This window comes from Equus przewalskii, chromosome 21 (assembly GCF_037783145.1).
Source record: "Equus przewalskii isolate Varuska chromosome 21, EquPr2, whole genome shotgun sequence".
NCBI lineage: Eukaryota > Metazoa > Chordata > Mammalia > Perissodactyla > Equidae > Equus > Equus przewalskii.
Genome location: NC_091851.1, coordinates 31,413,953 through 31,427,112, shown reverse-complemented (window position 1 = coordinate 31,427,112; position 13,160 = coordinate 31,413,953). Strand labels below are relative to the sequence as shown.

Below are 13,160 nucleotides of genomic sequence, written 5' to 3'. Positions count from 1 at the left end.
TTTGAGTTGCCACCACAGCGTGTCCACTGACAAGTGGTGTAGGTCCACGCCCAGGAACTGAACCCAGGCCACTGAAGCAGAGCACACTGAACTTAACCACTAGGCCACAGGGCCAGCCCCCCAGATCTTCAATGAAATATCCCAATTTTTAAAGACTTGCGGAATTGTTTTATTGCACTATATACTGAAAAAACATATCTGCCATCCAGAGTTAGCCTGTTGCTCACAAATTTGAAGACCCATGGCAATGTGGTGGTCATGGCAATCAGGACGTGGTCCATGGGTCCTTGTGCAAACATGAGCCAAGGCCCAGACTTGATGAGAAAGTCCAAACCCCTTTCTTCAGTGCAGCTGGGTAACTGTCGTTACAGGGATGTGTGTGCTATATGTTAATTTGGGCTCAGGCTATGCTAAATGTGTGAATGTTCTGTTATAGACCCCTCGCATAAACCATAGGACATTGCCTTTTGGAAATCATAAACTTTTAATAATCTAATGTTACCAGAAGAAAAGAGGTAACAAGATGATTCTGAATTATTTAACTATAAAAATCGTTCTTTATAAATTGAGATAAGTGGAGATGTTGAATTCAGGAACCATAAAAACAGAGAACTTGGGCCTCAAAGAAATAATAGATGAAATCATAAGATTTCAAGGAGTTGGGTATATCTACTTATTTATTCAACAAAATTTTACTGGGCAACTAATATGTACACACACCATGCTAAGAGCTACACATGCATACATTATTTAATCTTTAGGACAACCTAATGTCTTAGTTTGGCAAAGAAGCAAAATCTGAGACAAAAATTTGAGTGCAAGTGCTTATTTGAAAGGTGATTGCAAGAAACACTGGTAGGGGAGTGGAGAAGTGAGACAGAGAAAGAAGGAAGCCAGAAAAGGGTGCGCTATCATAAGCAGTTACGATCGTGGGCAACTGGATCTCCATACCACCAGGGAGCTCTGGGATATGCACTTCAGTTATTCATTCAAGGAGCGAAGGAGCTGGGCTATTTATACAACAGCTCCCTTTAGTCACTGGCTGCAAGCTTCTCTCCTTGGCATTTCCAGCGCCCATGCTTGTGAGCAGAACAGTCTTTAGCAGCCTGAGAGAGCCCCCAGGAAAAGAAATGCAGGTGCTGGGATGAAGTTAGGCCAACATGCACAGAAATGGTAAGAGCCGAAGAGATATGGGTAGAGCGCAAAGAGTGTCTACCACGGCCCTTAAGGTAGATCCTACTACCACCCCCACTTTACAAATAAGGAGACATGTGGGGTTCACGCTTAGAGTAGAAAATGCCGCCTGGTATTCCCCCCCTTAGAAGCATGCCAGCCAGGAGCAAGCAGACAAGACTCTTGAGAGACAGGGACGTGGAAGGCACAGTTGTCAACTGTTTCGATAGCCATAGGAGATACTGGCAATCTATACATTGGTCCCCAGGTTTACTCATCAACAACGCATCGGCAGGCATCAGAATGCAGGGCTTCGATGCAGTGAAGTCTGTGCTCTTTGGGCATGATTAGAGATGGGACATGTCATAATGAACTGAGACAGGAAAGGAGGAAATTTACAAAAACCATATGATAACCAAAAGGGCCATGGTGAAGGACTAGGGAAGTGAGCTACCCCCGGGAGACTTTTGATACGATCTCATGAAAAAGTGAAGGTACATACATCTCCCTCGACTGTGACAGTTTAGAGTGACCCAATTTTTATCTGCAAGTGACAGAAATTAGACAGTGAAGGTGCACTGGACTTCCAGAAATACTTTCCCTTCCTCCATCGAAGGTTGTACCGATAATTTAAGATGACATAGATCAATTACCAAACTATTAAATGTCAGTTAACATCTTTGGAAACTGAATATAAAATGAGCCAGCTAACACTGCCTTGTTATAACCCCATTGTGTATAAAAATTAGGTTTAAATGCTTAATGAATGTATGAAAATATAATTACCAAGTTATCGCTCTTATAGAAGTGATTAATAATCATATCATTGACTTTTCCACTGTGCTCTTGAGTTATTGAACTGAAATACTTCTGATGGGTTCTCCTCTGTAGCCTCTTTCTGTTATTTATAGTATCTGTGAGTACTTCCAATCTACCTCCCTGTTATGGACTGAATGTTTGTCTTACCCCAACATTCATATATTGAAGCCATGATGCCCAGTGTGGTGGTATTTGGAGGTGGAGCCTTGGGGAGGTGGTTAGGTTAGATGAGGTCATGAGGGTGGTGCTTGCCTTCATGATGAGTTTAGTGCTTTTATAAGAAGAAGAGACACAATGTCTTTCTCTCTCTCTCTCATTCTCTCGTATGTGCACATACAAAGGAAAGGCCATGTGAGCACATAGCCACCTACAAGCCAGGAAGAGAGGCCCCAGGAGGAACTGAATCTGCCAGCACCTCAGTCTTAGACTTCCCAGCCTCTAGAACTTTGAGAAATAAATGCTGGTTGTTTAAGCCATTCAATCTATGATATTTTGTTATAGCAGTCTGAGCTAAGACACTCGCCTACTAGACTCTAAATTGAACACTGCCATTATTCACTCTTTTTTTCTAGTACCTAAAGAAGAGCCCAGCACATAGTAGGTGCTAGTGAATGAATGAAGGAACCTACCTTTGTGGTTGAATACAATTTCTGTCTTTATTTTGGGATACAGTATAGAACTGAAGGATCATACTCAGATAAGACAGATGAGTTCAAATCTTGGTCTACCACATAAGTGAGAAGCCAGAATAAAGTCCCTTGACTGCTCTGAATATCAATTTTCCTATTTTAAAACAATGGTTATCTTAGCTTGGGTTCCTCAAAGTGAACATTGAGATAAGGACTTGGATGCAAGTGATCCCCTATGGCAGATGAGGAAGTGGAGAATGGGAAACAGAGAAGGGAGAAGAGCCAATTAAGCATGTGTTAATGAGTAGGTTACTGCTGTGGGCCACTAGAGCTCAGTCCTACAGGGGGAGCTCTGAGCGATGGTATAAATCATGCCCCTAGAGTCTTCACACTGGTCAGAGAGGCTGGAGCAGATTATCAGCCTACTCCATTCTCTCACTGGTTGAAGGTTACCCCCGAGGTCTTTACTTCTACCTCCAGATTCTATCTATATGCAGTAGAGCAAGTTCCCATGGTGCCAGCTAAAGCTCTCAGGCACCTGAGGTAGAGAGCAGTTATACCTATAGGAGTCACAACTGCAGGGGAATTCAAGTGGGCCAACAGGCGATAGGGTGGGGCATCACCAGCACCTGCTACAAGAGCAACACCTATAGCACAGAAGCACCTCACAGAGAAATTGGGAGTATTAAGTGAGAAAATGGATGTAGAGCACCAACCACAGTGCCTGGTCCATGAAAAGTCGCCTATAAATTTTTGTGGTGGTGATTGCAGTGGTTGTTCCTGTTAAATGTGGTGGTGAAAAGCTGCAACTCACAAAGAGACTACTTGAATTTACAAGTCAATTTCACAATGCTGCTGCCTGTTCTGAAGCAACGTCTTTTACAGGTCCGTGAATTACAGCAGTGAAGAAAATATGATCACCATCCCACGGAGCTCGCATTCTATGTGGGACAGCCAGACACCAAAGTAAATGTTGATTCCCTGCTCTGCCTCACTTCCCCTCTTTGGATGGGCTTGATCTTTCTTTATGGTATCAAGGGAAAAGGAAAACCATCAATGCACACACCTTTATTACAAACCAAACTAAATATAAACTACAGCATCACCTCTACAAAATATTGTACCATATACATGCCTTATAGGCCTTAGACCATAAAGATGTTTATTCTAATGTGACCCTTTTCCTCCTAACCACTATTACCCATCTATAGTGTCTTAGTTTCTATTTTCCCAGCAGTAGACAATGAGAGAATTCAAGGGCAAGGAGTTTATTTGGGAGGGGATCTCAGGAAACTCAAATAGAGAAGAGGGAAAGTGATATAGGGGAAAGAAGACAGCCAACATGGGATGTATTATCAACCAGTTATCACTGTGAGCAACTGGATCTTAATCATACTGGGGACGTCTGAGTGAGTCAGTGTAGAGCACACACCTTAGAGTCATCCCACCTGAGGGATGAGATATCCTGAGTATTCAATATACCAACTGCCAGTAGGCACTTGGTGAAGGTTGCTTCCAGAGAGTGTTAGTTCTCTGGCTCTTCTGCCCTTCTGAGCCTTGCCAGCAGAGTGGGTTCAGACTGCCAGAGAATGCCTCAGGCAGTTGGAAGTGGGGACACAGAGGAGGCTCAACTGAGAGCTCTCGAGTAGTCACATGTCACACAAAGCCACAGAGAGGAAATTCACTCCACAACATAAGCTACATGAGGCCAGGGACTGTGTCTATCTTCTTCATTATATTTCCCCAGTTCCAAACACATTTGCTGGCACATAGTTAGAATTCAATGGATACTCTTGGATAGATAGGTGGATGGGTGGATGGATGGATGGATGGATGGATGGATAGATGGGTGCATGGCATTTGCACTGAGTCTTGAAGGATGAGTAGGAGTTCACTAGGCACTGCAGAATAAAGGAACAGCATACTCAAATGTACAGAATTATGCAAAAACATGCCTCTGTGTTGGGGAAGCTCTCAGGGCAACCCATTACTTTGTTTAAAATTATACCTCCTTAGAACATGCTTTATTCTATGGAGGAATTATCTGCCTTCCAGGAAATTCCACTCTCTCATCCTACTTTTGCCTTTTGAAGCAATGAAAATAACTCTATCTTCTCTTTCATAGCCCACTCCTTTGGATACTTGATGACATACCCCCTTTTCCTAAACTTATACATCTCTAGTTTGTTGTCAATGCCCCAGACTAAAGCGTTTCATCCAGGTATTTTTTTGACCATGTGATATCAGATTTTGTGTCCTCAGATGAAGGGTATAGGATACAGGGTTGTGTAGTAACTTTGGTGTCCTCCGGATCTGGGTTCAAATTTTGACACCACCAGTGGTGTGATCTGGAGTAAGTAACTTGTCTTCTCTGAACCACACTCTCATCATCTGCAGAATGAAAGTCACAATGCTTATCTCACTGGAAGATACAGTGGGCATGTAATAAAGTTTATTCTCTTCCATTGAACTTACTAACCTTTTCCTCATCATGTTGCTGCTAAGCCACATCTCTCTGCCCATCCTGGACTTACGTGCCTTCAATCTAGAACAAGGATGACAGACAAATACCTATGTCACCCAAACCATTGCACAGAGAATTTAATCCAACAGAGGCCACTCTGGGCCTCCCTCCCTCCCCTCCAACAGCTCAGAGTTAAGCAGCCATTCTTGCTCCTACAAGAGCACGAATAAGTACTGCTCTCTTGTTCACCTGCTGAGCAAAGGGACTGATTACCCAAGAAAGGGAAGTGTCGCTCACAGAAATCAATACAGATGAAGCTTTGAAAAGGTTGGCTGGCTGTGCAGGATGAGATATTGATCTTGCTTGTTTTCCAAGTTATTGCTCTGTTCACCACCTGTTGAGGCCACTTCTAATCTCCCCCTAATACCAAACAAGACAAGAGAGCTCAGCCCAGAGCAGACTCGGTGCATGACAATCATAGAACACGAAGGAATTCCCAGTACTTGTGTCCAGAAAACCATGAACACAGAAGTAAGAGATCCCCCTCAACACCGTATGACAACTCAGGATTGAGTAGAGGATTGAAACAGAACTGCACACACAGGCTGAACCTAATGTGAAGCCCAATCTTCATAGCTGCCCCTCAGAACTCTGAGATGTCCAGAAAAAATCAGGAGGAGGGAAGAAGGTATTTACATAAATATCTGCTAATCCTCTGGGAAGTCCTATGAATGGAAATTTAGGGCATAAAAATAGTAGCATGGATTAAACCTATATGAGTATAGTAAAGAAATAATAAGAGAACATTGTTTTGCCTAATAAACTGGAAAAGCCTTCTTTAATGATAATATTGAGTGATAGCAAGTGTTCAAGGAAATGGAAGGACTGAATAAATTTTCTGAAGGGCAATTTGACGACACATTTCAAAAGCTGTAAAATTCATCATATATTTTGAACCACTAATTCCACTTCTAGGAATTGATCTGAAAATTAATTAAGAATATATGCTTTGCAACAAGTTAAAAAGCACTTGCCCCTTCTTGGTACATAGATTGGGGCAGAAGGAAGGCTGGTTGTGAAGCCCAGGATGGGATGGGGCACCACAGTGAACAGTTCCAGGATGCTGTGTAGTGGAGGGTCCAGATCTGCCACAGATGAAACCATACCAAGTCCAAGAGATCCTTGGCTAATCAATAAACATGTGGCCATTACAGCATTAAGAATGTGAAGACCACATCCCTGCCCTAGAGATGATCACTTTATAAAAGGGGACACAGGCAATGAAATGGAAAAAGAGTATAATCTGTTACAGGAGCAATGGTGGAAAATCAAGATGGGTGGACACAAAGAACAAATGGATTAATTCTACATGGTGGATCAGTAAGTCTCTATCAGGGTCTCACTCACGAACTGAATCTTAAAAGTGAATAGGGTTTAGCAAAGGAGAAAAATAGGAGGGGAAACATTACAAGGCATAAGAAAACATTCCTGGAGGGGCATGTGTATAACGAAGAGATGAGAGGTATATTTGGAGAGCAGAAAAGGATAAGATCATGGAGTTTTTTAGGAGAGAGTATGAGGAGCCTGGGTCCCAATGACTCAAGATGGGATTTCAATGCAAGGAGACGAAAATGCCAAAACAGTGATTCATGCTTTCCTTTAAAAACAAAGTTAAGTGCCTTGAACTTTTGACCCAGGTCTTCTTCCTGCCTGTCTCCCCATGACATTACTTTACAAAATAAAATTCATTTAAAAGCTCAAACTCTGAAATATACTTTGGAATCTCTCTTGCTTCCAGGACCATTTGAGACTTCTCTGATTAGAAAACTCTTAACTCTTACCAATCCACTTTACTTTTTTATCATCCTTGAAGGTATGGGCCCCTTTCATCTTTATAGGCCAATATTCTATATGACATATAATCACTGAGCCCATTCATTCAACTATTGTTACACTCTTTTACATCTTGTACGGGAATCTGGTAATACAACATATGATTGTTTGCAGCTTTCACTGCCCTTTCTTCTGTAGATAGAAATTGGTCAAGAACTACATAAGGTCAGTGTTTTTCCCTGGTTATTTACGCTCATGTAGAATCAGCCTCTAGTACCGATAAGAGAGCCAGCGTCAATAGAAAGAGTCTTGACATGTAAGACTACAATTCTTAGTGAGGAACAAAACAGGACATGTTCTAACCATCTCCCTCCTTAACTTGTACTTCAGTAATTCAGATCTGCCTTTGGGTAAGATAGGCATGTATCTACCACCTACAGAGGGCAAAAAGATAAAACTTCTCTTATAAATTGATAACATGGTTTTGTTATCAAAACGAAACTTTTTTGACACCAAAAAGAGTCCCTATTATACACCCGTCCGTGCTATGAAATCACTCACAGAAGAAATAACTTAGGATAAACTATTCCAAACCAAAGCCATTCTTTTGGTAGCTGCTTCCCAATATTGTCTACTAATAGCCATAATCATGAAATAAAGTGACCACAATTATTTCCCTCCCTGTGTCTATGTTCTTTTTCAAGCTGACTTTGAAGCTCTACCATCAAGAGGTAGAGTCCATTCTTACACTCTTTGATGCTGGGTTTGCCTTGTTACTGACATTGATCAAAAGAATGTGGAAAAAGAACTCAGGTGTCAAGGAAGCGTAAGTTAGAACCCTAGATGTCTACCCCCACCTGCTATTAATAAGACAGCATCACCCTCCCCCTGATGGAGTGGTGTCAGAGACAGCCAGCTATAACAGAGAGTTGAATAAGATCTAGAGTCTCACAATACCCAGATTATCCTGGTTTCAACAGAAAATAACTCATCATACCAAAACCCAGGATACACTCAAACTGAATGAAAAAAAAAATAAATACATGCCAACAATGAAATTACAGAGGTATTAAAATTATCTGACAAGAATTTTAAAGCAACCATTATAAAAAATGTTTCAGTGAGCAATTACAAACGTACTTGAAACAAATTAAAAAATAGAAAGTCTCAACAAAAAATAAAAGATAGAAATAGGAACCAAATGGATATTTTAGAACTGAAAAACACAATCACTGAGATTTTAAAAAGTCGATAGATGGGCTCAACAGCAGAATAGAAGGGTTAAAAAAAAGAATTAGTGGATGGAAAAATACAAAAATAGAAAATACCCAATCTGGACAATAGAGAGATAAAGTAGAAAAAAAATAATACAGCCTCAGAGACTTTTGGGACTATAACAAAAGATCTAACATTGTGTTATTTGAGTCAAGGAAAGAGAGGAGAAAGAGCAGAGCTGGAAAAGTACTTGAAGAAATAATACCTGGGAGATGGTGTCAAGATGGCAGCATAGGTAGACTCTGAACTCACCTCCTCCCACAAACACAACAAAGTTACAACTACTCTTGGAATAATTATCCCTGAGAGAGAACAAACTTAAAACTAGATAAAAAGAACCCCTGCAACGAGGGAGTGCTGACTGAGGTGGAAGAGGCAGAAATTGCCTTCTGGAGAGAAAAAACACCACCTTCATGATTTGCAGAGCTTCATGGCCAGCAGGGAGCAACCTTCAGGTATGCAGCCTTCCCTGGAGGAGCCAGGGTTCTGAGAAGGGGAGCATTGCCTCTATAAGCAGTTTTTTGACTCAGCACAACCAAGACAAGGGTCATAATATCTGGCTTTGCTGGCTACTAACAACAATGGGGGATACCCTTAGAAAAGCTATCAGACATAAGGGGGAAAAAGCCAGCTCTTAAAGGGCCCATGCACAAATTCACCCATTTCAGAAAACAACCAAAAATCACCAGAAAGAAAGGTGCATAGTCCTGTGGTGAAAAGAGACTCACCTGATAGGCTCTGGATGCCTGTCAATGAGAGGTGAGACCTCTCCAGGGGCTGAGACATTGGTGGCAGCCATTATTGTGACCTAGTACAGGCATGCTGACAGACGCTGGCATATGCCATTGGAGTTCTTCCCCTGGCCTGTTAGCCCAGGGTCTGCTCCACCCACTAGAGCACTGATGTAATCCAGCTCAGCCAGGACAGGCAGCCTGCCCTAGGGACTGGCCCCACCCAACAGCAAGCCCTTGGGCAACTTGTGGGCCCACATAGGCAGAGTGCCTAGAACTTCTGCAGCCAGGCAAGTGGGTCCACTCTGTGGATCAGGGCACACACACAGGGCAGGTCTGTGTTGATGGTGTGTGTGGCACTGTGGGAAATGGGGCTTGTCACTTGCAGGAGACTTGTACTTACCAAACAACCACATAGAGGATTGGCCCCATCTTCCAAAGCTGGAAACAATTGGGTGCTCCCATGCCTGTGGCTGGCCCCACTCAGCTGCAATCCTGAAAGAGCTGACAAGAGCCTTTCAGGCTGGGGGTCTACAGCAATTATAAGCCCCTGACCCTGACAACCAGCCATGCTGGGGGCCTACTCACTTAACAGAAAAATTGCAACAGGTATGTGCTATTAGACCTTGCAGCCAACTGTGCTGGGGCTCCCCACACCTGATAAACTGACTGAAGGGTCCATAGCAGCCACACACAGCTGAACATTACAACAAGCCAGGCAGGGGGACAGCCTAGCCTCCCTGGGCACCTGCAGCAAGAACAACCCTGCCACAACAGAAGGACACACTTAGCCCAAACAGGGGTCACTCCTGGAATATTTGGAACTGGTGATGAGAGGGAAGCACGCTGCTGAGCCTTATGAGGCATCTCTTAGATAAAGCCATCTCTCCAAGATCAGGGGACATACCTGAGCTACCTAATACATAGATATAGGCACAGAGAAAGAGGCAAAATGAGGAGGCAAGGGAATATGTTCCAAGCAAGGGAACAGGATAAAACCCTGGGAAAAGAACTGAAAGAAAAAAAAAACAGAAATAAACAATCTACCTGACAAAGAATTCAAACAAAAATTCACAAAGATGCTCACTGATATTGGGAGAAGAACAGATGAACTCAGAACTACAAGAAAGAATTGGAAAATATAAAAAAGAACCAATCAGAAGTGAAGAATACAATACTGGAAATGGAAAATTCACTAGAGGGACTCAATAGCAGAGATGATAGAGAAGAAGGGATCAGTGAGCTGGATGAAAGACTAGAGGAAATCACCCAAGCTGAACAGATTTTTAAAAAGAGTTAAAAAGATTGAGGACAGTCTAAGGGACCTCTGAGACAACAGCAAATACACTAACATTTGTATTATAGGTGTCCCAGAAGGAGAAGAATGAGACAAAGAAGCAGAGAATCTTTTTGAAGAAATAATAACTGAAAACTCTCCTAACCTAAGGAAGGAAACAGACATCCAGGTACAGGAAACACAGAGAGCACCAAACAAGATACAGTCAAAGAGGACCACACCAAGACACATTATAATTAAAATGTCAAGAATTAAAGATAAAGAGAGAATCCTAAAAGCTGCAAGAGAAAGGCAAAAAGTTACATACAGAGGAAACCCCATAAGGCTACCAGCTGACTTCTCAGCAGAAACATTACAGGCTAGAAGGAGTGGCACAACATATTTAAAGTGCTAAAAGGAAAAAACCTACAGCCAGGAATACTCTACCAGGGAAAGTCAGAATTCAGAATGGAAGAAGAGATAAAGATTTTCCCAGACTAAAGGAGTTTATCACCAAGAAACCAGCAAGACAAGAAATGATATAGGGATTTCTTTAATTTGGAATGAGAAGACCACAAATAGGAATAAGAAAATTATCCCAAAAAAAAGCAATAAAATCACTGGTAAATGCAAATATACAGTTAAGGTAGCAGGTCAACCACCTATGAAGATAATATGAAGGTCAAAAGACAAAAGTACTAATATTATCTATTTCCATGATAAGAGGGTAACAGATACACACAAACAAAAAAAAGAGGTTAGATATGATATCAAAAACATAAAATGTGGGAGGAGGGGAGTAAAAGGAGTAGAGCTTTTAAGCAAGAGGTCAAGCTCAAGAGACCATCAGCTTAATATAGATTGCTATATCCATAGGTTGTTATATATGAACCTCATAGTTCATATATAAATGCACATAAATTAAGAGAATACACAATAAATACACGAAAAATTAAGAGAAAGGAACCCAAAAATAATACTAAAGAAAGCCATCAAACCACAAGGGAAGAGAAGAAGAAAGGAACAGAGAAGAACGACTAAAACACCCCAAACAAAAGTAACAAAGTGGCAATAAGCACATACTTATCAATAGCTACTTTAAAATCAGTGGACTAAACACTCCAAACAAAAGGCATAGGGTTGCTGATTGAATTTAAAAAAACACTCATGTATATGCTGCATATAAGAGACACACTTCAGCCCTACAGACATTCACAAACTGAAAGTGAAGGCATGGAAAAAGATACTTCTTGCAAATGCCAATGAAAACAAAGCTGAGATAGCAATACTTATATGAGACAAAATAGACTTTAAAACAAAAACTGTAACAAGAGACAAAGAAGGGCACTACGTAATGATACAGGGAACAATCCAAGAAGAGGATATAACACTTGTAAATATCTGTGCACTCAACACAGGAGCACTTAAATATATCAAGCAATTGTTAACAGACATAAAAGGAGAAATAGACAATAACACAATAATAGTAGGGGATTTTAACACTCCACTTAAACCAATGGATAGATCATCCAAACAGAAAATCAATATGGAAACATTGGCCTTAAATGACACGTTAGACCAGAAGGATTTAGTAGATATCTACAGAACATTCCATCCAAAAACTGCAGAATACGCATTCTTTTCAAATACAGATGGAACATTCTCTAGGATAGATCACATATTACACCACAAAACAAGTCTCAATAAATTTAACACCATTGAAATAATACCAACCATCTTTTCTGACCACAATGGTATGAAACTAGAAATCAACTACAGGAAGAAGATCAGAAAAGCCACAAATATGTGAAGATTAAACAAAACGCTACTGAACAACGACTGGGTCAATGAAGAAATTAAAGGAGAAATGAAAAAACAGTGGAGACAAATCAATATGAAAATATGACATGCCAAAATTTATGGGATACAGCAAAAGCTGTTCTAAGAGGGAAGTTTATAGCAATACAGACCTATCTCAACAAACAAGAAAAAAATCTCAAATAAACAATCTAACAGTACACCTAAAGGAATTGGAAAAAGAAGAATAAACAAAGCCCAAAATTAGCAGAAGGTAGGAAATAATAAAGATCAGAGCAAAATAAGTGAAATAGAGACTTTAAAAAAATAGATAAAAATCAATGAAACTAAGAGCTGGTTCTTTGAAAAGATAAACGAAATTGACAAACTTTTAGCTAGACTCACCAAGAAAAAAAGAGAGAAGATTCAAATAAATAAAACCAGAAAGTTTAGGAGAAATTACAATGGACACCTCGGAAATACAAAAGATTATAAGAGAATACTACAAAAAGCTATATGCCAACAAATTGGATAATCTGGAAGAAATGGATAAATTCTTAGAATCATACAACCTTCCAAAAATGAATCAAGAAGAAATAGAGAATTTAAATAGACCAATCACCAAAAAGGAGATCAAAACAGTAACTAAAAACCTCCCAAAAAATAAAAGTCCAGGACCAGATTACTCCCCTGGTGAATTCCACCAAACATTCAAAGAAGACTTAATACCTGTCCTTCTCACTCATCCAATAATTGAACAAGAGGGGAAGATTCCTAACTCATTCTATGAAGCCAATATTATCCTGATACCAACATCAGAAAAAGACAACACGAATAAAGAAAAATACAGGACAATATCACTGATGAACATCAATGCAAAAATCCTCAACAAAATACTAGCAAATCAATTACAACAATACATTAAAAGGATCATATGCCATGATAAAGTGGGATTTATTCCAGGAATGCAGGGATGGTTTGATATTCACAAATCAATCAATGTGATACATCACATTAATGAAATGAAGAATAAAAATCACATGATCATCTCAATAGATGCAGAGAATGCATTTGACAAGATACAGCATCCATTTATGATAAAAACTTTGAATAAAAAGGGTGTAGAAGCAAAGTACCTCAACATAATAAAGGCCAAATATGAC

The 13,160-nt window shown here is 40.4% G+C and overlaps 1 long non-coding RNA gene across 1 annotated transcript in view; it reads right to left on the bottom strand.

The window, feature by feature from the left end:
* Positions 1 to 9,023, bottom strand: part of LOC139078235 (uncharacterized) — a 77,855-nt gene extending 68,832 nt beyond the window's left edge. Inside the window, exon 1 of the long non-coding RNA XR_011531109.1 lies at positions 8,922 to 9,023. This is a non-coding gene — a long non-coding RNA (uncharacterized lncRNA). The remainder of the gene's footprint in view (positions 1 to 8,921) is intronic.
* Between the last annotated feature and the right edge of the window lie 4,137 nt (positions 9,024 to 13,160).